This window comes from Pseudopodoces humilis, chromosome 3 (genome assembly GCF_049639895.1).
Source record: "Pseudopodoces humilis isolate 2021_Gansu_Grassland_sample_001 chromosome 3, ASM4963989v1, whole genome shotgun sequence".
NCBI lineage: Eukaryota > Metazoa > Chordata > Aves > Passeriformes > Paridae > Pseudopodoces > Pseudopodoces humilis.
This window is the reverse complement of record NC_142202.1, coordinates 43,015,719-43,040,136: the sequence shown is the minus strand read 5'-3', so window position 1 is coordinate 43,040,136 and position 24,418 is coordinate 43,015,719. Positions and strand designations below refer to the sequence as shown.

The 24,418-nt window shown below is 45.5% G+C and overlaps 1 long non-coding RNA gene across 1 annotated transcript; it reads left to right on the top strand.

Moving 5' to 3' along the window:
• The first annotated feature begins 4,644 nt into the window (after positions 1-4,644).
• LOC148184634 (uncharacterized) lies at positions 4,645-14,192 on the top strand. Its single transcript, XR_015772330.1, has 3 exons — positions 4,645-4,755; positions 11,735-11,871; positions 13,952-14,192. It is a non-coding gene; the product is annotated as an uncharacterized LOC148184634 (long non-coding RNA).
• Positions 14,193-24,418: the final 10,226 nt, after the last annotated feature.

Genomic DNA, 24,418 nt, shown 5'->3' with positions numbered 1-24,418 from the left:
CTGCCTTTATTTGGCTTGAGCACGATCCAAAATTACCTCAGAGGTCAACAGTGCATGTGTTGCGGATTAGTGAAAACTACTAACCTAACGTAACGCACTATGACTATTATTATTCCGGGAAATAAAGGTGGCTGTAGTCTGTTGTTTTGTCATAAAATTGAACATTAATTTTTCCCTTTTGCAAAAATACCCAGAAAAAAGGCCAGAGAAAAATAAGGCAGGGGAGTGTTCTGCCCTCATCATCTTGCTAAGTGCCACAGCTCTTTCTACAAAGGATTCATCGTAGGCAGTGCTCTAAAACTGCTTAACAAATGGGAATTAATGAAACCTCCCAGCACCTCCACAAGGGAAGTCAGAGGGGCTGAAGTCAGTCTCCAGAGAGGAACCACCACTCCAGGTCAGTGGTGGTCGAGCCCTGTGAGGGAGGAGGGTGGCACTTCCTGGGATGCCTGGTGATGCAGCCCTGGAGGTCGGCTGCTGCCCACCGCCAGGCTGGCGCTGGCTGTTTACTCCAGCTGCTCACTCCAGCTGCTCCTGTTCAAAGTCCCCCAGAACCAGTGGTAAAAACACCACTGACTTGCCCGAGATTGAGATGAAGTCACCTTTGCCCTACTTGTATACTTGTAAAATGGGAGTGATAATATTTCCCTGTTGCCCTGTGGCTGGTGAGGATCAGTTGTTGTTCCTGTGGCTGGGAAGGGTGCACAAAAGGGAAAGGAGAATAAATATTTACCCAGAATCTGATATAGGTAAATCCATCTGTGGATTGTCCCCTCCTCCAACAAACTTCCTACGGGAAACTCTAGCCTCTATTTGGTTAAATCATTTACGTACATTAACGAACAATTAGGGAGGGAAGAGGGGAAAACCAGCCGAGAAAGCCTTCCACAAAGGAGCTGCCCTCGGTCTGGCTTGTTTGATTTAGGATAGGAGGGAAGTAACCTGACTGTGATAGATGAGGGCTCTGTCACGACCCGGACAGTCTGTAAAATCAAGTCTGGGTGGGAGATTTAAGACAAAGGGCCAGACACGGTGTTGGTTTAAACTATTGTCGTTTCTCTGGAGTTGCTGGAGCATTGAGAGTTGTATCAGGAAGGTCTGGTCCCGTGGGTGCTCAAAGAGGAGGCCAGGGTTGTGGCAGCCCCACACTCTTGGCAGAGTTCTGTCTCTGACAGAGGAGTTGTGAGCTTTGCTCTTGGTCACTTAATTCATGCAGCTCAGCCTTGTGATGGTCCCTGGGGCCCAGCTGCTATTGAGAGCTTTCAGCTTTTCGCGTGAGATCTATTGGATGTGACAAGGTACACATGGGTCATATGCTGCTCTCTAAGTAAGCCACAGTTAAGTGCAGCATCATCATAAAAACAGAAAAAACCCCAACCCCATCCTTTTCACCCCAGTGCAAACTGCCCCCCATTACGTTTTTGGTTTTTTTTATGGACTCTTTTCCATCCGTGTTCCCTGCTGAAAGCTGCACTACTGAGCCCTCCAGTAAACCTCTGCACATCCTGGGGCTCTCTCCATACAAGGAGTAAGGAGCTGGTGAGCTGGCATGCTCTCCTAGTACAGATTGGCCAGAAGAGGCTAAAGCCCGGAAGGCATGTCCTTGTTTTTATGATCATTTGGGCTGAGAAAACAGATATCTGTGAGCTGGAGCTTTGGTTGCTAACTCTAACTGAAGCTCATCAAAGCTAGAGAGATGGAGTGCAGAAAGTGGAATAAACTAGACTGGCTTTGTGTTGAAGCCAAGAAATATAGATCAAACAAATTCAAATTCAGGGAGAAACATTGTACACCTATAAATCTTTGTATAAAGCCATCTTTTTTTTCCTCAAAAAACAATGAGAAAAACCAATAGAGTACTGCCATCCCAAAGGCCTTTCTGCTCTCAGCAACACTCCCTAGCACTTTGCAGGCTTCCCCATGCAGCTCTGTTAATTCCTTCCTTGGAGGATGCATCTGAACTGCTATTTCAAACTACCTTCTCCAACCAGAGAAACCAAATACTTTAGAAATAGGGCACTGAAGCAGAGCCTCCAGGCCTCCCACAGCTCATTCCCAGCATTGCTGGATCTGCCCCATTCTCACATGCTGGAGTCAATTCACTTGCACATTTTCTGTCACAGCAGCCCTGGGACAATCTCCTGGGATTTGGAGCAGGACTGTGAGGTCACCAGGTACATGCTGCCCCCTACAAGCCAGGTGGGGATGGCTGGAGAGACTGGCAGCCTGGCTGGAGTCTGCTCAGTTGTGTGGAAATCCTTTGACGTGGCAAATGGCCATAACAGATCAGAGGAGACCCAAATCCCAGCGGGTGTTTGAAGTTAAATCTCCAGATGTTCAAATATTAGCCTACTCCATCACCTGCCCATCAAACATTAACTCACTCCACCAAGAGTACACTTACACAGTCCCTCAGCTCACTGCTTCCCATACTGGTAATTTTTCTTGAGACAAATGCAAACCACTGCATCCTGGATGCTGCTGCTCTTGCAGAAGGAGATAAGCTCCAGCCCAATTAAGGAAGGACGTTCAGTACCATAGATTCACAGCTGGGGATTTATATCTGCATAGGGACAGAGGTCAGGATAAAGAAAAACAGTTTCAGTACATCTGCAAATCAATTTGTACATTAAATCTGCCCTCATCTTCGTAATGAAACTGGGCTGCCAATGCCATGTATTCAAAACAACGTCAGTCACAGTCCTAAACCATCACAAAACCAGCTTGAAAGTCACACAGCAAGGCATCCTTTCAATTGCCTTTCTGGTTTTACTGGAGGTACCAGGAATGTGTGATTTCCATGCTTCTTATTTCTCATGGTAAGTTAGATCTGTGCTGCTGTTTCTACAAGTGGATAATCCACTCCCTGGGGAAAACAGAACGTGGAGGAAAACGGGCTACAACACATGATGAGAGCTGGCAGCACTACACTGGCAATACAGTCTGTCCTGCCTTCTTTACCTTCACACATTAGCTGAAATCTTCTGAGAGTCAGAAGGTCTTAAAGGATCTTGGGCCACTCAGTTTCTCTCTCTTGCCCCAGCACTGCCCACCCCTGCTGGGCCAAATGGGAATGGAAGAACAGGGGAGCAACAATCAGTGGGACTCACTGGAGGTGGCTTGCAGGTAAAAAGAAGATTAATAAAAAAAAAAAACGAACAAAAACAAGCAGGTAAAAAGCACTCTCTCTCTCTCTCTCTCTCTGTGTGCCTGAAAGGTGATATAAGTAGCGACTTTTCCCTAGTTCTTCTCAGGTGCTTATGCAGCTAGGGTTCCATTGCTTTGGAGAGGTGGGAAACAGTGGGGTTGTAGGAGGCAGCCTCACGCGTGTTCTAATGTTGGGTCTTCGCTCAGCAGTGAATAAGATTGTTTCTAGCTGTATTATCAAGATAATGTATTGTATTCCCAAAATATTATATTCACAAAAACACTCTATATATGGTGTGCTCTAAACTCATTAATGATTACTGAGAGAGTGTGTTGGTCCTGCTTCTCAGCTGTCTTAGGAAGCTTAATTGAGGTGCTTTGAAATTCCAGGATAGAAAGTTCTGCCAAAGTGCCAGGTTTGTAATTATTACCTATATAGGAGACAAGAAATGACCATACAGTAATCTGATGGAAGAATGGAGATTTCACTTGCTATTTCCTCCGTCATAGACATTCTCAAAGAACAGAGATTGCAGTATGAGATTGCACCAAAAATGTGTAAAGCTGGGCTGGTGGTCACACTTTCATCATCTCGGTGAAGGAATGTGTTTTGGCCTTTTTTCCACTGTGCCAGGATTTAGCATCCAGAGCTTCCAATTTTCAGGAGTTTAAACTCTGCCGGCAATGTTATCATGCTCTGATATTTGAAATGGTTTTGCGTAAGGACTGCACACGACAGCTTGAGCTGTGGCGATTGAGGCAAAGTCACCTGGCTGCCAGCCAGGGAGAGCAGCCTCCTTTCTCAGGCAAATTGCTCAGTGGTATTTTTAGCTACAAATGCACTGTCTGATGCAGTTAGTATTCAGCTTGCAGGGCTGCAGGACACGTCCCTGCAGCTCCTGCTAGGAAATGTGACAGACGTGTAGAGCGCTTGCCAAGCGCGAGCGCCCTGCTTGGGCGGCTGGCTGGGAGCCGAAGAGGAGCCCAGAATTGCTGGGAATGCTGGTTTCAGTTCCGGGAGCAGAGAGCCAGGCCAGGTGAGCTGGCAGCACTTCTCCCCAAGCTGGAGCTGGCCATGTGCGTTACAGGACAAGTCATTAGTTCCTTTGCTACTAATGACATAATCATGACAATTACGTCAGCTGCTGTTAATTGCAGAACCAACCTTTCCAACCCCAAACTAAACACTGAAGGGGGTTGGGCTCCCGACAAAGCTGAGCTGTTCCAGCCTTTCCTTGCAGGCAAAGGTGGCTGTGATGTGCAGCTCATATCCTTCCCACAAGGTGTCCAGGCTAACACTCTGACCTCAGCAGTGTGGTGACTGGGTGTGTCACCACCGAGGTGCCCACTCGGTGAGGGAGTGGAAAGGTCGTCACCTGCCTTGGGATATAGCAGGTTATCTGCAGCTCACATGAGGGAAAGACGCAAAGTCATTTTGCTCCACCCCTCTCCTACCAAAACCAGCAGTTCTGTAGGTGCATGCTCTGATCTCAGTGAGTCAAAGGCAACGACAGTGACTTTCCCTGAAACAGGTTTTCCAGAGGAGTACCTCCAAACTGATAATCACCCCTCCTCGTGCACATGGCAGTGGGCTGGAGCTGCAGTCAGGTAAGAGTTTAGAGAACCTCAGGTCTTCCTCCTACGGGACTCTGGTGAGAAGGGGACACCTTTCTAACGAGGCATTTATGGGTAACAGTTCTTCCTTGCACTCAGCATTAGGGCAGAATGAAGCTTCCCTACCAGCAGGAATGAACTCATTGCGGGAGGTTACAAAATGAGTGAGCATGACTTTATATACATTTCAAGTAGACCAAGTAGTGGTGTTTCTCGCACCTTTAATACAGCAGGCAGACAGAAAACAGATGCTGATACACCAGGTGATGAGAGGCAACACCTGAATTACGCCTCATGGTGTTTCTGGTACATTATAGCATTAGAGTTAAGATCTAACAGCCCAGGAGAGACTGTCACAATGATAGTCAATCCATTTCTGTAAAACAGGATTTTCACTTCAGTTTTTACTCACCAGCTTGAGTAATGTGTGGCTGAATTTTAGGCATGGTTTAGAAGATCTACTGATCTGAATTTTACAGGTGGCAGCTTTACAGCATCCTTCAGTGAATGCTTTCAGCAATCATTTATCCTGGCTGATAAAAACTTGCACCTCACTTCTTGTTCATGCTTTGCTGTTTCACCCCACAACTTCTGGCCTGCCAAGTGCTCCATAATACGCTGGGGCAGTAAAGTGATGGGGAAGACCCAAATGTTCTTCTCTGGCTGATCCAATAGCCCCTGGGAGCCCCAGCAGCTGCAGCTGGCCCAGGGATGGCGCTGGGATGCAGCCCTGCAGAGAGCTGCCATGCTGGCTGTGGTGTTCTGCAGCAGTGCTCTGCTGTCAACTGCTTCCCACTCCTTATCATGGCTTCTTCTGGTGTGGGTCAGTACCAGTAAGTCTTCTGCAGTAAAACAAAGTTGATTTAGTTGGAGCAACCCCGTAAAGGTTTCCACCAATCCTCAGCAAATATTTTAGAGGTGAGGTGGAAGATTCCTTCTTACTCCTGTGCAAACACACTTACATATATGAATATATATATATTTATATGAGATGTAGTCTTTCTGCCACTCCTTTAAAATATTTAAAAATCTTTTCCCCAGGGTGTGTGTGGAATCTGTCATATTTCCAACATGTTGCAAATCTGCATTTCCTATTGATCTTATCTACTCTGCTGCACTACAGCAGTCTCTGTTTCACATCGTAGCCCCGGGGCTTCCATCCTCTTAGAAATCCTTTCCCAGGAGACTGGAGATTCACCAGCTGATCACAGATCACAGCAGTAGCAGCCAGTGACTAAGCTCTCTGACCCCCAAATAAAAGTAAAAAACAGTACGTGGAAAAGAAAAGGCACCTTGCAAGCAGGTTCCCTAAATCTCTGGTCCTGTTTGGCAGCCACGACAGTCACCTGCCCTCTCAAGCACTTTGCAGGCATTTCCTGCTGAAGGAAACATGTGCTTATCACTGAAAAAAAAAAGCAGCTGAAACTTTTATCTTTTTCTGTGAGAGTTAGGGAGTGTTCCCGCGTCTCTTAGCTCAAACAACGAAGTTATCCCACTTCTTTATTTCTCACAGTCCCTGTAGGCAAACCCCACTGTCCCAGCAGCAGAGGCCTCATAGCCCCCTAAACCCCAAATCCCATGAGGCAGTGAGCATGCAAAGGGCCCAAGCTCATGGGAGCAGGATGGGTTCTGAAGTTACAGCAGCAAAAGATGATTTTAATAATTTAAGAGCTCTGATCTGGCTCTTTTAGCCCATCTTGGCCCCAGAGATGCTTGTCAGGCACTGCCTGAAGTTGCTGCTTTTCTTTGTCATGGCACCTTCTGAAAATATCATGGAAAACAGTTCCTGGACTAATCAGACTACCTCTCCTTTTAGTTGGGCTAAGCCTCATGTGTAAGGCTTTCCCAGCTACAAATCTTAGCTGAGCTCCTTAGCAGGGCATTAAAACCCATGCTGAAATCAAAGTGGAATCCTTCATTCATTCCTCTTGTGGTCACAATAAGCTCTTGAGCCCTGCCTTGTACTGTGACTAACAGGACCCTGGCTGAAAACTGGGGATCCGCTGAGTCCAATAAAAATAATACATACAAATTTCACTCTATATCAGGAACAAGAAAACACCAAACTCATATCCTCTGTAATACGCAGCACATGTGAAAATCAGCTACAAGAACAGAAAAAAGCTTTCCTGAATTATGCTTTTCAAGTTGGAGTTGCTGCCTACCCCTCTTCTCCCAGCAGGCAGGGGAACCTCAAAGGAGCAGGTGTTTTTCACAGATGAGACAAGTCCCTGGTCAGTGCCACTAATCTTCAGTGGGTTTTCTACTCAGCTGTGCAAACATGGAGGGTTTTGAGGATTAGGTTCAAATTCACATGAAGTTTTGTGGTCGTGTTTTAGAAAGAAAGATGAATCCAAAAAACAATAGCATGGATTACTTTCCGTTTGGAGAAACAGATTGCAAGCTTTCCCTCAATCTAGGGCTGGACTGACCTCAAAGTTATACATCCCCAGCAGCTCCCATTTGTAGATTTCATGGCTCTTTATTAGAAGGAACATGGTGAAACATTGCGGCTTCCATGGGTTAGAGATGGGCTTAAAGGATTTCTTAAGGTTATAGAGAAAGTTATGGGTGCAACCAGGATCTGAACTTACTCTATGTTTAGGAGGTCTGGCTTATGATGAAAGCTGTTTGTCTCCCTGTACTCATGAAAAGAGAGTGGGAAGAGCTGGCAAGAAGCTTGTTAGAGGAACTATTTTGTAATTCTAGTGACCATCTAGTTAGCCCCACAAAGGGTGCAGAAGAGGCAAAGTGCAAGCACATACTATATAAAAAGGAGAGGAGGAATCAAACCTGATACCAGGGAGGAGCCTTGAGCAAAGATTCAGGTTGCCCTCTTGTTTAGCCCCTTCCACAGAACCCCAGTCACTCTGAAAGAATTGGCTCAAATCCCCAGCATGGAATGTTTTTACACTGGCATTTTCTCCGTGCAGGACAGTGGGGGCTGTGACTGGCACCACAGGGAGTAAGTGGCTGGAAGACTAACGATGTGACATGCTGATACCTCCATTTTTACTACATCAAATTAAGCAATAAATGATTCTGGTGGAAGTGTGGTGCACACAGATTATTATGCAAATCAGATCGCTGTGCTACCAGCGGGTTCAGGCATTGCCCTAAATAGCACCAGTAGGACATTAGTGCAAATGTCACCTTTCTCCTCTGTTAGTTATTGCCTCCCATCTCACCCATCATGCAGCTCCCCTGAGGTCAGAGCCATGATTTCTCATAGACTCGGGAGTGCAAATGGGTATTAAAGAGGATATTTAACAAAGCTTCTGTCACCGTCCACAAACATTCTAACACAGCCAGAGCTGATGGCCTGAGAGCTTGTCACATGAAGAATTCACCTTGAGCCAAGCTACAAATTGGTTCATGGGCATGCTCCAGGCTAGAAGAGGCACCTGTTTTTTGGGAGGCGGAGGACAGAGCAGCCTGAAAGCAATAAGCTGAGGGCTCTGGTGGGAATCAGGTTTTCCCACCAGTTAACTCGCACCATTAAAAAACAGAATGAGGAGCAACTCTGAGAATTTTGAACCACTTTATTTCCCAAGTTACTTTGCCGTCTCCACTCCCCTTAAAAAGGATCTCTCTTGCTCTGCGTTCCTAAAATGAAAGTGAGACAAGAAGCCGAGCTGCTTGCCCCCATCACAAGCTGTTGTTAGCAGACAAAGGCCATTGTTTGCTGCCACTGGATGTTGTTCCCGTGGTGGCAGCAGACCCCAGCACCAGCCCTCAACTCTGGGCCCTTTTTGTACTCAGCATAGCACAAACAATTGCACAGTCCCTTTCTGTAGATGGTTGCAATTTAAAGAGAGAAATACATTTCTCTGCATCTTCCCACAGGCCCCAGGGACACAGAAATTCACAGGCTAGCTGGAGCTTCCCTAAAGCTGCCGGCAGGAAGGAAGAAATCATCACCCACCATTGTAGCATGTGGCCCAGACCAAGCACACTGTGATCCCTCAGGTGGAAAAGGTATCACTCCATTGCACTTGGGTAGATCTGTCCCTCAATTGCCAAATCCAAAACCTCAGAACTCAGTTCAGTGGGGCTTTCTGTAATTTCCCAATCCCTGTCCCTGGTGCAAAACTAAATTGAACTAAACCCCTCCAGGTTCTGCAAAAGGAATGTAACTGTCCATGGCCGGTGATGCTAAGACCTGATCTCTGTACACAAGGCTGATAGAAGAGATGAATGCAAGCAAACCCAGCCGTGTAAAATGTGCAAAGGACTGTGCTAACAGGGAGATCTGGGTCATTCAGTGACTTCTTTGAATGTTTGCAGAAAAAGTCCAAGGTGCCTGATGAAACCTGATCAAATTATGTGGATTTCTTTAGATTTGTTTTGGGGACTTTTTAAAACAGGAGACCTGGGAGATAGTGAGGAATATGGCCTAAAAAACCAAGGAGGGCTACAGGTCTCAGACAACCAAAGGTCCTGCTGCTTGATGTCTCCGGGGAAAAATGACCTTCACCACCATTAAAAAATCCTGCTGGTTTAGCCTCTGATCCTACTTTACTTTGCACTAGGGCAAATGCAAAATTGCCTAACCCACCTCAGAATAAAATAACAAAGGGGATAGAGAGATTGAGACTTTTCTTTTTCCTACTACAGTCATCAAGGCAGAATTCAATATATTCTTCCTACGCCTAAATTGGAGAGAAAGGGATATTTTTCTTTTCAAATTGCAAATTGAATTGATTCTTGCTTGCTCCTTTGGGAGGAGTGAAGTGCAGTGGCTTTTTAAAATGTCAGAAGACTGGTACAGATGGGCAAATCCCTTTGTCATTAGGCCATGATGCAGAGCTGGAGAATCCCGCAATCTCCAATTCACTGTGATTGCACCAGAATCAAGCAGGGAATTCAAGATCAATTTTATAACTGAGCATATGTTAATGGCTTAATGGCTGTTGTTTCCTCATTTAGAGTGTAACAGAGCCCAAGCTGCAAAGGGTACCCTCTGGTCATATGGAAAGGCAGGCTGGGCCCATAAAAAGTATTATTTTTATACAGTGTATATAGAGCATTATTATTTGTTAATTATTATGCTTATTTTAATTTCTTGATTCTCCAGAGGTACCATCTTATATCCCAAAGTCAGTGTCCAACACAGGCAGAAAATCCGATTTATTTAAGTTGGCTGCACAGTGAAGGCTTCTCCCTTCCCCAGGGATGGGTAAAAATTCTCACCAAACGGATATCCTAGAATTTCTCAGCTAAGGAGGAGCAGAGAGATAATGTAGGGAGCAGCTAGCTGCTGTCATGCTTACTGCAAGTTTATTTGTTTAATTTTTCCAAGTTGCACACCTTTCCTTCTTGGTCCACACCACCTCCCAGGTTTCACCAGAGAGGCACAACTGTGATGGTCTGATCAGTCTTTGTTTTTTGAAACAGTACTATAAAAAGAAAAAAAAAATCCAGAAAACTCTGGTGACCAGGGAGAGGACCCTAGAGAATGGCATGATGCTGCATCAGAGGAGGTTTAGGTTGGATATTAGGGAAAGGCTCTTCTCTCAGAGGGTGGTTGGGCACTGGAGCAGAGAAGTGGTCACAGCACCAAACCTGAGAGAGTTCAAGAAGTGTTTGGGCAATGCCCTCAGGCACTTCATGTGACCCTTGGGGATGTCCTGTGCAGAGCCAGGGGCTGGAGTAGTGATCCTTGTGGGTCCCTTCCAACTCAGGATATGCTGTGACTCTGTAATACAAATAACCATTAAACAAAACAGACGAATGTCTTGATAGTGTTTCTAGTAGCAGTTTTGCATCACCAGAAGTGAAATACCATAAAGCATCTCAAATGCTTTTCACATTTGTGTCTTTTTAGTCTTCTCATGATTTCGCCCATCTCTCAGTCTGGCCAGTGTCACTGGCAGGCATTTTCACATTTGTTTGGTGTCCCATTATCCCCTGATGTGACTATGTCCCTGGTGGTATCAACCAGTGCCCAATACAGTCACCAACCCAGAAGTCTTGACTGCACCTCCAGCTTGGCAAGAGTAATTCCCTGTTTTCCGTCATGCTGCTGGTGAGATGGTGGGGCCAATGAGGCCACAGCTCCAAGACTCTGCACTGTCTGTGAGCAATTTTTCCACCATCCCTGGCTGCCACACTGGCTGGCTTAGTGACCAGAGTGGAAAATCTTGGTCTCCCAGCAGCAGACCCACCTGCACCCAACCAGATAAGCAGGTCTGAGGTAGAGCCCACTGGGCCAGACTTTCCCCAGTTGAAGCTTTGGGCTGGCTTGAAGACATGGGCACAGCCTCCACTGCTTACCAGTCCTCCAAGACACAAACTGGGTTTAGTGAAGGGCAGGGTTTTGTGAGGTTTCCAACTCTTCACTTGTAGGTATTTACCATCTGGGCCCAGTGACACACAGTACTAAGTTTATTAATTTGCTTCAGCATCTTCTCTTTCAACACCTCAGGTTCTTCTGGTGCATTATTTTTGTTGGGTGAGTGCAGTAAGTATCTTCAGTGTTGTCTCTGGAAAAGACCAGCATTTAAAGGGCTCAAATACCCATTCTGTTGCAAGATTACCACTTTGTTGAATTGCTCTGCTTCCTAAAGACCCAGTGGGCAAATTTATTTTCTCATGTATGTCAAGGAATAGATGCATTTGCTCCTCCAATTAGCCTTTCTAATTTACCTTTTATATTTAAATCACATTTTATATTTAAATCATTTGTTTGGGTTTTTTTAAAGAAGAAAAAACAATACTTATATTTAGAAAAAAAAAAATATATATTTATATATATATAAATATATATAATAGAAAAAACAATTTACATCTTATATTTAAATCACTTTTTATATTTAAATCGGTTGTTTGGGTTTTTTTACGGTATCAAGAAAAACAAATTACTTTCTCAAAATTCTATTTGTATTTTTTCTTTCTAACTTCTTTCCATTCTGCAGGATCTTGATGCTAAATAAAAACTGCCTTAAGCTGTATTCCCCTTGTACTTCCCCAGGCAATAAACCTTCCTCGCCTAGAGATTCTTCTGTCCAGAACTGCTTTCCTCAAGGACTCCCAGAACTGTGACCACTCTCCTGACTTCCCAGGCAGGGTTCCAGGCCAGCCTGTGTGATCCTGGTGCTAAGTTTGATGGTAATTTCTAGCAAACTGCTTCATACATATGTGTGTGTGTGTGCATATATACACACATATATGTGTGTGTCTCTGTGTGTGTATATATTTATGCATGTAAAATCCAATCAACACACAAACTAGTTAATTATTTTTGTTAAGAACCAGGGGTCAAACTGAAGCCAGCTGCCAACCCTCAGTCAATTCCAAATTAATAATACAGCATTTGATGGCCCTCTAAAGGTTTTTTAATATGTTTATATCTTGGCTTGATAAACATAGTCAAGAGAGACAAGATGGAAGAGGCAGAAAACTTAGCAGGGTTACTTTTCCTTAAAAAACAACTTGTGAAAACATCTGTGCAGCTCACAGCTCCCCAGATGTTCTCTTTAACAGAGCACTTAAATTGTTTATATTTTGCCTAACACTGGAATCGTGGCAGATTATTTTTGTTGCAGGGTCTTTGCAACATTTTGTAGGTGGTCTCGTAAAAGAGAGCAGATATTTAACCCCACCACCACCTCCTTCTCCTTTGCCCTGGTTGTTTACACAGCAGAGCCTGGTACCAGTTCTCTCCGATAGCGTGTGCGTGGGGGGCCTGAGAGCTTGGATATCGCTTTTGCACCAGAGTCACTCTGTTGGCTCTGCTGCGGAGGCTGGAGGCTGACAACAGTGAAAATGTGAGATGAGATGATTCAGGCATTTCAATTCAGCCTGGGATGCCTGAAAGTTGGCCTCAAAATGTGATTTGCTGCCTTTGACTTGTTCAGACCAGCAGCGATGGGGTGCTATCTCAAACCCGCATGAGCTGTCCCTCTGAAGTCTGTGTGATGTCCTGCGTAAAAAAATGTGCCCACACATAAAGGATCATAAAGGATCAGAGTCTATATATGCAGTGAACCTCAGTGGATTTTTATCTGCATGGGCTGGGAAACCATGATTATGTGTCTTTTACTGTGTACAGGTGCAGCTTTCAATTAGGAGTGTTTTCCTAAATTATTATTTTGCCATATTTTCAGATGTATGTAGCACCAGTGATCCAATCAGGTCCAAATGTCCTTGGGGTCTGAAGGGCTTTACCACCTCCCCTCAAAAAACCCACATCACAATTCCATGTCATATGGCACAGCTGCAGCTCCACAGGCTTTCAGATGGGCCTGTGTCTTCTGCTCCTAGCCAAATTTCTCTGCTTCAGCAAGTTTGGGCTGATTTGTGATTAGATCAGTTTGTGGATGGCACACTCTCAAAGGAAAACTCAGGAGCTGGAGGAAATCGTATGAGCTGCTTTTTATGCTCAGCTTGTAGCTCTGACTGGAGCTGATGCTCTCTGCATCCTGCCCTAGAGGGCCATTTCTAGCAGCAGGAATACATTTATGAAAAGCTGTTAGAACATGGCCTAAAGCGATGGGCAAAGTAAGGCTGGATTTGTCTCCTGGGGAAGGCCTGCCCAGCTGGAGCTGGGAGCTGGGTACACCGCCCCCAGAAAGGTCAAACAGGATTTACTATAGATGTCTTATTGACATTGCTGTCTTAGAAAATCTTTTTGAACATGTCTATTTGATTGACAGACTTAGTTAGGTCACAAAGGCTGAGGACTTAGAAAATCTTATATTACTTTAATTCATTAGTTTTTTGTTCAGTTTGGGTTTTTTTTTACAACTTCAAGTGCATTAATACTTACTGCATTGGGTGGATTGAAATGAAAGATGCACTGGGTGACTTTAAATGAAAGATGCTCTAGAAATATTCTGCATTTCCCAGTAATGATATTTGCAAGCTGTGCTGACAATATTCCATATTTCTGACAAAACACAGACAGTTATAAAAAGCCATTTCTCCAGAGCCCTCTGTGGTTAAGTGCCTGAATGCTGGAGTACAAGCTGACAACAGTATGTGGCTGGGCTACAACTTAGCATATCATCTAATGTACTCTTAATTTGTGCTTTAAATTCACAGTGCATGCTGAAGAGTGTGCGCCCAGCTCCTTACACTGGTGTGCCCAACCTTAGCCAAGTCTACTTACTCTCTTTGTGGGCTGGTTTTTCAGACCAGTTCTCTCGGATTTGTTGGTGTTTTGTTCTTCCTTTTTTTCCTTTTATAGCCTCTCCATTTGGTTTTCCCATGTGTGGGGAAAACATTGACTTTCAGCGCATGGAGCCGCTCTGCAGGGAATGGTGGGGAACACGCCATATGGTGCAGGCGAAACATCTGTGAATCTCTGACGCTGCAGTTCTGCTCCTCGGGCCCCGGCTGCGTTTCACACGTGTGCTAAGGAGAAATTAATATGACACAAGGACTTTCCAGGATGCATGGGAAACAGAAAGAATTTGCTAGAGGAGGCTGTAGAAAAATCAGAGCGCTACATTGTGCTAAACCAACTTCCCTAATGGAGCTGTGCTGCCCATATTTGCTCCTTTTCCTGTTGAATTGCAGTGTCTATTTTCTATTGCTGAAAATAAATCTCGTGGCGGTGAACAAAGATGGCTCATCTTACAACTTGTAGAAAGGTTAATTAAATGTGCGTGGTGCTGGCACTTGTTCACAGCAGCCTGAACCCGGGGATGACAGATTGCCGGGGGCGTGTGAGCGGCTTCCTCCCCCAGCCTCACACAGCCCACAGGGCACCGTGTTTGGAGAACGGATCCGCTTGGCAACAACTCCTCTTCTACAGGTAAAGTTATTCACATACACAGGGACTTGCTGCAGAGGGGAGTTCAGCTCCTGTGTGTTTCAGACAACATTTTTGTGGCATTTTCCCAACTTTTCAGAAAGCTCGTTGGTCTGCTTACATGGTGTGCCCTTTTTTCTTTTGGACTTGTCACAAAGACCTTTTGCTTGCAATGATCTGCTGTTGTGCAGAGGTAATGATGTGGATAAGCACTCGAGTGGAGGCACTTTGAGCACAATCTCTTTTCTTGGTTTTGCCCACATAGCAGGGCACAGCTCTGTGTTCAGAACCACTGGTAACATAAAGCACCCAGACACTCCCAAGGACAATGCTAAGGATGACCTAAGGTTTAGTGCAACGTCACAGGGGCTGCTGAGACTCAGTTCAGCTGCTGGCTCTGTAGAAAATCCAGTAAGTTCTTAACTGAAAAGTACAACCATAATCTTTAACTATGAGAATAGAAAATACAGGAGCAGAAAAAATCGTTGCTGCTACTTAGGATTGTAGTCCAGTGCCCGAAGTGCCTTGCTGAGCCTCCTGCATTTGTGGCTTCCTCACCCCTTCATTTTTGCTCTGCTTAGCCCTGCAAAACAGAATGTGGGAGTGTCTTGGGATCATTAAGGAGATTTAGGACTAAAATCCTAGTCAGGCCTGTGAGAAAAACTCTGCTAAGTGACACCAGCCAAAGGCTCCATTCCCACATATACACGTGAGCAACCTCACCCACAGGAATAATCACCCTGGAGCCTGCTAGGATCAAAGAGAGATTCCTGTGTCAGTATCATCGTCATCAGTGGGCATCTCAGTATAAGACTTGGTGCATGGCTTTTCTCAGTGTGTCTCCCAGAGTGAGCTGAAATGCTGTCCCAGGGTCTTTGATCAGGATACACTTCAGTGGGATTTGAGTGTTGCACAGGCCTTGACCTGCAGAGAGAGGAATTTTACCCTTCCATAAATATGCTGTGCCATGGCAGATCCTGCTCTCTGGGGCTGGCTGGAGCTTGGGAAAAACTATCCATCCACATCACATCTAATGTGGGTATGTGGGGTTTGCTCATGCCTGGCTTGCTGGTGCACTCGGGCTGCTCTGCTCACACTCTCCAATTATTTCCAGAGAGGCAGTAAATCAAAAAGCATTGCACGTGTTTCCTGAGCCCCCACCCAGGGGTCCACCCTCAACGAGGAAGCAGAAATGATGCCAGGAGTGAGGATGGTTGTAGGGCCCGTGAATGCTTGCTGTGCATGATGAGGCTGAGACCATGGACTGTTTTAGCAGAGCTCATCATGTGGCAATTTCCAGTCCCCTGTGATGTCAATGTGAGAGACACCAAGTCACTGCCCTCCTGGGCACTGCTCTGGCCTGTGCAGCCTGAGCTACTGTGCAGCTGGCATGAGCTTTCCTTTCCCCTGGAGAAGAGGCTGAGCCATGTATCAAGGATGCTGACAGTCCAGGGCTGTAGATCTGCCAGTGCACAGTCTGCATTTTCTGGAGTGGGGATACAGACTGTGTTTACCTTGACTTAATGATGAGCACATTTAGAGGTTTCCATCACAGACAACTGAGGAGACTGATAAAACCAGGGTCTGGTTCCTCCTGGGCTGTAATACAAATGTTTCCTTTGGCATTCTCTTTTACTGGCTCCATTCACGGTGGTCTCTGAGGAGCCCATCAGAGGCCTCTGTGCTCGTTGTGTTGGGAGCATGGTTTCTACAGACAATTGCCTGCAGCTTGCAAAAACAGATTTGCCAAACCACACATTATAAATCAAAACACAATTTCCAAGTGCTAGAACAGGCAAAAGCTATGTCTTATTACAATGCACTCTTTCCAGGACAATTTCTCAGCCTTGCTTTTTCAGGAATGTATAACGAGAGGCATGAAAACAGGTGGGTAGTAGAAGAACAAGATGGCACAGATAGGCTTCTCATTGCCTTTACCTGGTTACTTTCAAAAGCAATCATTTTACAACTGTCAGAGTTCCAGTCTCTGGGAGTTGCTTCATATTCCCATGTTCTAGGAACTCCCACAAGCAGCAAAGCAAGTTCAGTTACGATTCTCCATCACCCTTCAGAAGTAAACTTCCTTCAGAAACAGCTGTCTTCTTTCTAGATACAAACAATCCTCCAAAACTGTCAAAGATAGGGTTGTACGTAATTTTTGCAAGGTTATAATAATACTGTTTTCTACCCCCTACATATTTATTGGTTCTTTCTTATATAATAACAAAGCTTCTCATATGCTGCGAATTGGTTTGGCACCATCCTAATGTTTTTAACATCAGATTGCACTGTCAGTGTGTATGTCAGAAGATACTCACCGAAAAAATCTGAAAGCAGAAAAACTACTGGTGTGATTAAAATAAGCCCAAGCCTAAAACCTGTGTCTGTTTAATGAAGGCCCTAGAACAAGTTTCTTACTTCCAGTTCTCTTTTTCAATTGGCATCTGAAACTAAAGTGAGTTACTGCTTCAGTGAGAGATTTTTACAAGATGCTTCTTGGCAGCTTTTGCCTGTCACTGCCTGTAACCCTCCGTAGGGTTAAGGTTTTCAACACTGGCTCCAAATATATACCATCCCGCAGGATTCATTCCTGAAGCTTTATTGAATGGGGTCTTTCTGACATTTCTACAGCCAAACTTTTTCTTGCCTCTCACAGTTGTCCCTTTCCAGGGATAAGGCTTTTAGAAATCCATGTGACATGTTCAGTCATGATCCACTAAGCACAGATCTGGCAGCTGATTTGTAGAGGAATGCATGTGAACCAGAAGGTGCCCTGAACTACTATTGAAACTGAACCTATCTGGTTACCATCTTTCATTAAATAAATGTTAATAGGGTGAAATTGGCTCTCCTCTCCCCCTGTTGTTAGGGGCAAGGTTTGTAATTCAGGCCTGAACCTTTGTTTCATGGAAGACCCACGGTCAAACCCTGTCATCACTGCCAGTCTCGAGCATCCCTTCAGCTTGGATCCTTGGGAATCATCACCACCTGAATTTTGCAGCTTGAATTTCCCAGTTCCAAATCCTGTTGCAATATCACCCTTCTTTCTTTTGGGAGGCCCACACACGTATCAAAGTTAAGTACATGTGTGGGGGAGGAATATTCCTCCCTTATTTTGCAGAGTGCTTTTCAGGGAATCTCACACTCACGGTGGGAATAAAGCATACAGCCTAGTCCCTTTAACTTTAGACTTTTAACTTATCCTTTAGCTAAAGTTTAATTAATTTTTGTGGAATCCATGCTAATTACATATCAAATATCTTACTCATGACTAATATTTTTCTGCAATCTTTAAAACATTTAGTATTCTTGAAGATGACAAATCACAGAATAGGATAATGAAATTGCTTGGGTTTGAAGGGCCCTAGAAGATCACCTAGTTCTAGCCCTTCTGACATGGGCAGGGACACCTTCCACTAGACCAGCCTGCTCAGAGCTTCATCCAACCTGGCCTTGTATACTGCCAGGGATGGGGCATCTGCAGTTTCCCTGAGCAACCTGTGCCAGTGCCTCACCACGTCATGGTAAAGAGTTTTTTTCTGTATATCTGACCTAAATTTCCACTCTTTTCAGTTTACTTTACCCTTATCCTGTTACTACTGTTCCTAATGAAATCTCCCACTGGGCCTATGCTAATAAAGTTAGCACCTGCAAATGGGTCCATTAAAAGAGGCAAGTTCCCATTCACTGAAGTGAGAGACACAAGGATGCTCCTGTACCTGCACCCTCCTCCACAGCACACCTTCAGGCATAATTCTCTGCAGGGCTTTGGTGTGACTGATGGCAAATGGCAGAGGAGATGGGGGTTACCTTCTGCAGGTGGAGTGAGTGTTGGGGCATTTCCATCTGAAAGTGCCCTCCTTTGTTCAGAATTTGCAACTAAGTCGGAAAAGTGAGGGGAAGCAAACTTTTGAATGAAGTGACAAGCACTAAAGATAACCTGGGCTGTGATCTCTGCCTCAGACATGAGTTAGTGTGCAAAAAAAGCAAGGAGACAGAAGGATTTAACAGCACAGCAGAGCTGTCAGGAGTTGGTGCCTCAATCTGTCCCCCTCCTTTCCTAGGGAAGCTGAGGGGGGATTTCCAGATCCCTTCAAATAGCCCTGCTGGGAAATCTCTGTCTCTCCCAGGCTTATTGTGTTTCTTTCCCGTTCTCTCTTGATGCCTTTTCCCCACCACCAGAGTATCCAACATCTTCCGTTTAAAATAATTAACAATAATGAGGTCCCTGGTGAACTTCATAGAATGACCGTAATTTCTGGCTTTTCCAAGTGAAATTCTGCCTTGGGCTGGGTGATCTGCCTCCCCATAAGGGTGATGAAACCTTTCTTGTATCTTTAAAACCATTGACCGGGGGAGAGACGAATCTAAATTCCTTTAATAGCCTGTGAGCTGGACATACTGCACGGGGGATGCAAGCCAGGAAATGCTCCCTCTGCCTCAAAAATTGTTTTTCTTTGCTTTTATTATTTTCAAAAAGCCACGATTTCCAGAACTGGACACAAGGACACCCAGTTTAAAAGGACATCCTTTTCAAAGGACACTAGAACAACCAGTTTTGGCAAAATAGCCTGAAACAATAACGCTGGGAAGCTCAGCCTCTCCTCTTTCCCCTTTCACCTTCTAAAGAGGAAGACAAGGCAGAAGGCTGGGGAAGAGCTCCACGTTTGGGTTTTATGGAACTCTCATGTCCCGGACAAAACCAGAGCAGACAGCTGACCGGGAATGCCCTCACCAGCATGGGATGCTCAAGCCCTGGGCACGCAGGGTTTCGAATCATGCACTGCTCCCCTTGAGGTCCTGTTACTACTCCTGCCCCAAGGACAACATGTGGGTCAGAAGGAGAGGAAGAGGAGAACTGGGGGACTCCTTTTTCAGATTTTACTTCTGGGTGTCAGAGGGGCAGTTTCCTTCTGCCTGTCCCAGCCCTGCTCCGTGTCTAATCCAGAATTATGTGGTGGCCACTGACATGGTCCATGTACCCCAAAGTTTCAGGGTAAATTCCACAGTCCTCAGCCCCTGTGGCAGGCTTCCTCTCCATGGCTAATTGTTAGCGTCTGTCGAGACAACCATTTCAGCCACATGCAAAATCCAGGATGGAGATCTTTACGCTTTCCATAAGAAACCACTTTCTTTCAGGATGGGATCATACACTTCCTCGAGCCACAAGAACATGCAGATCTTGCAGGACCAGGCAGCCCTACAGTCGCCTGGCCAAGGGGAAATTAGTCTCCTACTTATTTATTACATGAGGTGAGAGTCTGTGTTTCCACTCCATCCTTGTCCTCACACACAAGATTCACAGGCAGCAGAAGCAGGAGCTTTGCCTACTTCCACCAATACTCTGTAAAAGTGTTTTCTGGGCTGAGGTCAGATGCAAACCTCTTCCCCCTAATACTAAACCAAAAACTCCCACTCTTACTGCTGCTTTTCACAGCAGTGTTACAGAACTGGTATCTGGAGGCAGTGACAAAACTTTCCCTGCTGGTTTGCTCTGTAGCCCTTCACTGGTGCCTCCAAAGGCCCTGAATCATGGAAACTCTTCCTGCTGCCTCTGCAGGCAGGGGGCAAGCAGGCAAGAGGGATGGGCAGCTGCCAACAGTGAAGGCTGGAACAGGATTCCTTAGCCCTGGCCCTAAGTCAGGAGTGGACTCCCTGTCCCTTCCCACTCACCTCCATCAAGCCATCAGACTGGGACACCCTCTGTTACCTTCCCAGTTATTGCTTTCCTTGCTCCAGAGGTTGGCAGAGCTCCATGGACAGCAAGAGTGTTGTGAAAGGGAAAGATGGTTAACATCACCTGGGGTTTGGGACTTCAGCATTTCCATTTGTTCCAGGTAGGAATGACAGGTTAAAAAAACCAACCAAAAAAATCCTCACAGTTCTCCCTGAAAGATATCAAAAACTGTTTTAGTTTGACTGAAGCATTTTGTGTCAATTTCTGCCTTTTAGTTAATGACATGTTACAGTAGAGATAATAGCCCTTAAAAAGCAGTCACATTAAAAGGCTGTTCCTGAGAAATCAAAACATTTAACTCTGTGACAATATTGAAACCTTCCACTTCCCTGCTTTCAATTTCCTCGTTGCTCCCATTTTCCACAAAACACAGTTGACATGGCTGGCTCTGACTGAGTACTCATAAAATCAAAGAGTAAGATTTAAAGGCTCATGTGATGTGAAGGACTGGACAGCTCATCTGGTTTAAAAATCTCCTCCATCCCAACTCCTTCTGTCTCCTAAAGACTCCCCACCTTTTTGGTTCCTAGTGTTTCAGAGCTGGCTCTGTATGTGTTTGTATCACATCCATACCTATGTACTCCATATATCCATTGCTTTCTGAACTGCATCACATCACAAACACTCCCAAGGGACCCAACCTGGCAGAGCAGCACTAGGCTGCACCCTCAGCCTTCTCTGGTTACTCTCAGAGCAGAGGACATCTCCTCTACCCCCTGCACCTCATGAGATGGGCCTGTGCAACACCTATGCAAGAGTCTGACACAAGCAGAAGCACAGCTGAACTCCAAGGCAGGCAAGAATTTGGTCTGAACTTTATGGCTTATCAGTTAGTCCTTAGCCTCTCACCAGAAAGCAAAAACTAAAGGAAGGAATCCTCAGATTCAGAGGAAGTTAGCATATTTTGGGATTTCAGCCTGGACCTTACGTCACAGTAAATGTAGAATTCAAAACCATAAATCAAATATCAGGAGTTGGGTTTGGATGCCAGGCTACTGCTCCTGGGTTTAAAGGGTCACTTCTCTTCCTGCTGCCAAATATATATGAGCTACAAAACAGTGGGTTAGAAGTTATTTCTTTGATCATCAGTAGATTTCCTCTGGGATGGGTGTGCCCCCTTCTGAAGAGCCCAGAGCTGTGATGCTCTGTGGGTTACACTGTGCTGTGCCTTCCATCATGCCTCCCATTTCGTTTCTGCTGAAAAGCCAACATGTGACACAGGTTGGAAGCTCTGACAAATGGAGCAGCAGTGTAGTCTGCCAGCAGCCTGGCTCAGGCAGTGCCCCAGGCACCTTGCTGGATGCAATTCCAGCAGCAGAAGCTGAGGAGCCCGGGTTGCAGCTGCTCCATCGCTGCAGGTGCCTTGGCCCGACAATGAGCTGCTCTGTGGTAAGGCTGCTTTTCCTCATGCCTAACCAGGAGGCTCCACATCAGGACATAAAATACCTGAACTAATGCTAAACAGAAGACAAGACTGTAAAAAAGAGAAGTGGAGAATTTTCTAATTTATCTATGGCTGATAAATAATCTACATATGCAGCTTTCTCCTAAACAGGTTGTGCATAAAAGGGATGTGGGTAACATGTCGGTGCCAACCACATCGTTAAGGAACTTTTAAAATGAGAAAGGGACAGATCTCATGACTTGCCTTTCAGACCTTGAAAGGTAAATCTCTTCCTCCCAATCTTGGCAGGATTTATGATGTTAGCTGCCATTGGCTCCTTTGTAAAATTCACTAAAAGATTTTGTTGTATCAAAACCCTGAAGTCTGTCTGTGCACAGTTTGTACCAGGTCTCCTCCACTCCTAAGTGTTGTGGACTTGTCAGTTGTTTTTACAGGGCTTCTTCACAAAGAGCTGTGGGGGGTCTGGTCCAGAAGGATGTTCTGGGCTATTCCAAGCACAGAAATATTGCAAGGCTTCAAAAACTGTGGGAAAGAGACTCTGCTAGGCTTTAATCTTCCCTCAACATGTGGCTGACATACTCGCCATTGCACAGGACTTTCCTTCTGAAAGGATTACTTTATCAGAGAGCTCTTTTCCTCATTAAATTAAAAAATCAAACCAAACTAACCAAGACCATAGTTTATTTTATTTCATGCTATGGGTTTATTTTAAATGTATTAGATTTCCTTCTTTAAAAAAAATGCAATAACTGATAACGAGTGCATATGGATCTTTTCAGTTTAATGCTTTGTTTACACTGAACACTGGTTTGCTACAAAGCGTGTGTTTTAAATTACTCTGCTTTTTTTCTTCTTTTTAAACCAAATATTAACCTCTTTGTGCACGTGTGAGAAAGAGAAGGAGTAAGGGAGATGAGAGGGAGCTGGATGATGAGGACCACGTTGTGTGCTGCATTGTTGGGGGTGCCTCCTCCCCTCCTGCTCTTGTGTCATTCCCACTGCTCCTCTCCACCACCCTCAGCATAACAGTCTGAATGTGTAGCAATGTGATATAAGGTTTGTGACACAAAACACAAAGGGAGACAACAAAGAACCTTTTTTTTTCCAGCCCAGGGCAGCTTGTGGAGTGTAAGTGGCCCTCAGTGCCGTTGCCCAGCTGTGCAAGAGCACTGCTGCAAGGCCCCATCTCTGCTGGTGACCTGAAGGACCGTGGTGTCACCACGCAGAGGGACACATGGGGGCTGCAGCACGTACAGCTAGGGAAGCTCCTTGTGGTCCCTCATTCTAGTCCAGGAATATGTGGCCAGGGCCTTTCCTCCTGTGGAGGAGCTCAATTCAGAAGACCACCAGGACAAGTTGAAATCATCTCTGCATCCCCATGCCCTCGGGCTGGCTCTGCCACGAGCCCCATTGCTCCTTGTCCAGCAGAGCCCCACGGCTTGTGTCCCCACCAGCCACGTGGAGCCAGGGCTTGCAGGCTCAGATCCACAGCAAATGTCCCTGCAGTGATGAAGCATCATGCATGTGGATGTGGTGCTCCACCTGGGCACCAATTATTTGTCACCAATTTGCCACTCCTGCTGTGAATGTGTTGTTCACATCTGCAAAGGGAACAGGTAAAATGGTGTTTTCCCCCTCGGGGCAGCAGCAGGGTAAGGAGGGGAGGCAGTGCTGCAATTCTTACCCCAGGAATAGTTTACAAGGATTGCCAGACCCTGTTGAATTGAGTCTCCATCAGGAGGCAAATCCAAATTTCTCCTACAGTTACAGAAATGTACGTGCTTGGTTAGGACCTTTCTGGAGCCAAAGCCTGCCTGCAGCAGCCTGTCACTTTGAGGAAGAGCTATTCCTGTGCTTCCCTTAAGCCCATGACAGTAATACAAAGCTCTGAAATGGTTTTGCAGATTGCATTCAAAGTTTTTTTGGCTCGAGCTGATTCGACTTCAAAAGCAGGAAAATCTACAGAATTTCTAAATCTCCTCAGCCTGTTTCTAAACACAGACCCGACATCTTACAGGGTGCTTCCTGTCTGCTGGACACATACCCCCAGTATTAAGTGAGCACTAATATCACAAATTGAATCCCCTGGAATATCTCCAGACTGCCTAGCAAACATGACCCAGACTTGAATTAAATCCCTTAAAACCAGAAACAAGGCTTCTTGCAACACAAATCATGTGGGTTTTAGTGGCTTCCAAAATGAATCTCAGCTCTAGGCTAAAGCTGGCCTCACGCATCCTTCCCAGTCCACAGCCTAAATTTCACTGGTTGTCACTGCCTCACCACTTGGCTGTAAATTCATCCTTATAAAAGTGTATGTTGTCCATCTATGGAAATTCTCAGAAGCTGAATGACTTCTGAAGTGAAGGACAGGAGCAGATCCCACATGTCCAGGTCTGGGCAGATCTTGGTATGAAATAGCCCCCTTTTTTTCCTGATGCTGCACACAGACCCTGTCTTAGTCCCATTCTTCTTCCATTTGTCATGTCTGTGTCAACTTAATTTAGCATCACTATATTCTGTACTATTGTAACACCCAATCCCAAGTGCAGCTCCATTGTGCCAAGCACAACCTTGGAAGGCTGTCTCTGCCCCAGGGAGCCTCGTTATTCAAATGTGAGACAAGCCACAGCAGACGGCCCTGGGCAGGTGGACATGAGCGAACACTGGCTTGTGGCCTCTGCACACCGAGACCTGCACACACTTTCCATCCCACGGTCTGGTAGTGGTGCTCTGTTTAAACTTGCCACAGCAATGG